The sequence below is a fragment of the Nicotiana tabacum genome, chromosome 7 (genome assembly GCF_000715075.1).
Source record: "Nicotiana tabacum cultivar K326 chromosome 7, ASM71507v2, whole genome shotgun sequence".
NCBI classification, from domain to species: Eukaryota; Viridiplantae; Streptophyta; class Magnoliopsida; order Solanales; family Solanaceae; genus Nicotiana; species Nicotiana tabacum.
In genome coordinates this window covers 19,455,971-19,459,252 of record NC_134086.1, presented here as the reverse complement: position 1 = coordinate 19,459,252, position 3,282 = coordinate 19,455,971, and the positions used below count along the sequence as shown (strand labels likewise).

The following is a 3,282-nucleotide window of genomic DNA, read 5'->3' as shown; positions in this document are numbered from 1 at the left end:
AGTAGCATAGTTTGATATAAACATCAATTGATGTTAGTTTTACCATCGTTAATCCTCGCTTCCTTCTTCCCTTCACTTTTTAAGTGGGAAATAGTTTTCGGCTGAGCTCTACTCAAGAAATAAACAAATTACCTTTTTTTTTTCTTTAAAACAAAACTCTTTTTATTTTATTTTTTGTGATTATTAGCAAATATTCTTAGGTCTTTAATAGTAACATCCAGTGCAAAAAATCTCCAATGTAGCATACTTTTCCTATTGGTAATAAAAATAAGAGGAATTAACTAGACCAAAGAAAATAAAGCAAATTTATAACTATAGATGAAAGAAACACAACTACAGAGACTAACACAAATATAAGTGGAAGTGTGGAACTCATATTTCTCATTAATAGATATAGAAATTAAAGAGCACATCTCATCACAATCTCAACAATTCTTTTCACTATTCAATCAAAAACCACAAGCTTTTGATACTCTTCTCCAGAAATAGCTTGCATCATCACAGCTTCTGGATTCAAAATCCCACCTTCTTCCAAAAACAAAGTCACAAGATTCTTTGAAAATCCACTAACAAGTGCTATTCCTTCTTGTTTACTAGGTACTGGTGTTGCCTCTGAATTCCTCAAATTCCAAAACACAATTTCAGGCACATTTTCATAACCATTTTTCTTAAACTTTTTTTGTATCACTTTGTAATCTGTTTCCCATGGAGTAGTTGAAGCCTGATCAAATTCCATGTCACTAAAAACAAACAGTCTCTTTATCATTTGTTCCTCACTTAAATTCCCCTTTACAGCAATTTCAAGAATTTTATCAAACACTTTCTGAAAATCTGTATTCATGTCCCATTTCATTCTCCTAATAAACTGTCTTTTGTGACAAAGTTTCCCCTTTCACTATGTGAAATTCTGGATTCTCACTAAATGTAATTAGCTTTCCGTTCCAAGGTTCTTCACTAAGTTCAGAAATAAGTAGCCCTAAGGCCACAGAAACTTCCATTGGAGTCCCATGCATACTTCCTGATACATCACAAATTGCCATACAATTTGTTAATTTCCCTTTTTTTCCTAAGTCATCAACCATTCTTTCCCATTGAAGCTCTGCAACTTCTGGCCCCGTAGAATCGGTTAATGATGCTATTATCTCATGTGGAAGCAATGCACCAGCCGCGATTGTTGTTTTCCCACTCTTCACATCATCAAGATACTCCTCGAATCGTTCTTTATCGTGCTTGTAGAACAACTTCTTGTACAATTTCATGGCTACAGATGGGACGCGCTTATAAGGAAGCTCATCCCATTTATTTGCACAAATATAAACCTCCGGAATCTCCAACGCCTTATGTAGTGGCACGAGCACTTCTTTCCTCAATCTATCCCTCACACGATAAGCATAATGCGCGTCTTCAAGATCTTGATACTCAATATAATCGTCGCGAGGGAATAATTTTCTTCCAATAGTTTCACACATTAACAATGCCTTATCATAAGATGAATCAAGAGATGGACACCATTTCGCCGCGAGACTAAGTTCGTACAGCTTCCCTTTATTGTACAACTTCATGTCTTCCCTCAAAGCATCAGCAAAGAAACAAGAGACTTTATCATACAAAAATTGAAAATTACAATCTTGTGTATACCTATCTAATAATTTCTTTGCCTTAGCTATAGTTTTCTCCAATCGAATTCTCTTTGCCTTTCCTTTACTCACATAGGAAATATTTTTTTTCTTTTCCTCCCACTCTTCTTTCTCATTGTTTCTAACTTCATGACCCTCAAGTAATCTATACAAAATCTCTAACACATCTTTAAAATACCCAAAATTAGCTATGGCTTTAATATTGCATGTTAGGGTTTTAGGATGGTAAATATGAAGCCATAAAGAAGAAATATAAAACCCTTCTTTTTCTGATTTTCCAGTACCTCTGACACCCCTTAAATTACAAATAAGTTTAAGGGTTGTTAAAGGATCACTATTCCAAGCAACTTCCAATCTTTTCAATAATTGTTCAGGTGGGGTATCAGGAACAACGTGGAAAAAGAAATCTAAACAAGGATTTCCAGTAGAAAGAAAAGTTGCTGAACCATTCTCTGTTAAACCCATTGGAGGAAATCTTGTTTCTGGTTCTGGTGAGGATTCACATGAGCAATCAGAATCACAGTCCCAACATGGATATTTTCTTGTTTTTTCTGGTTTTGGGGTGGATTTAATTATGAGGGAACGAATGGTGGGTGGGGTGGGTGGTGAGGTCGTGATGGTGGTGGAAATTCCTTGAATTTCTGATGGACCAAGTAATGCAGTAGGTGGTGCCATTGTTGAATATACTAAGGTTGAGAAGGAGGAATTAAGGTGATAGTGAAGTGATATTTAGGGTTACAGTAAAGTGAGAACTGTTTTGATATTTGTTCATATTGAATATGTGGGAATATATATATAGTGATGGATTTCTTGGCGGCTACGTATAACAAAAACACCGACTTTGATCTTTTTGGATCATTATTTACCGACTTGAGTGAAATTAGGCGGCAGTTTAGGTTATGATTTAATTTGTGTTAATTTACATTTTTGGATGATATACGAAGAAAGAGGAGATACTCAACTGTATTGCTTGATTCACAATACGGTGTATGGACAAAAAAATCCCTTTCTGGAAAATTAAAAATACATTGAGTAATTATTTTGTTCTAAAGTTTATCTGATAATTATTTACTTATATTATTTTTTTTAAGGCATTATTTTTTAAATCATTAGAAATAGAACATGAGTGAACTCGGTGGCTACACAAAAGTACCACCGACTGTTTTTTTTTTTTTTTTGAATTTCTTTTTTTAATTAGATCAGTTACACACCTGGAGTAAAATTAGGCGGAAACCATACAATATGAAGTTTACTATGTGGATGAGAAAAAAAGGCAAAATACCTTAAAACCTTCTAAATTAGGTATACATTATTCGTTATATCCTTAAATTATCTATGGTCTTAATTACTCCCATATACTTAGTTATTCCATAGCTTTCACCCCTTGGACGATCTCGTCCCAGGAAAGTGGCATGCACTCGCCTGCCACGTGAATTTTACTGTCCATGTGACATTTTTTGGAATATTAAAAAATATATATATTTTACCTTTTTAAGTGTGTTACTTGTTTAGCTAATCTTTTTCGGATAATATTTATAATAAAAACTTGGATAGAACTACATTATTTAGGCTAATTTTTTTATTTGGCTAAAAATAATAAAGTTTTAATTATTTATTTTTGAATTTGACCTGTAAATAAAGATTT

At 33.5% G+C, this 3,282-nt stretch overlaps 1 pseudogene; it reads right to left on the bottom strand.

The window, feature by feature from the left end:
- Positions 1 to 384: 384 nt before the first annotated feature.
- On the bottom strand, positions 385 to 2,415 carry LOC107800213 (uncharacterized; annotated as a pseudogene).
- Between the last annotated feature and the right edge of the window lie 867 nt (positions 2,416 to 3,282).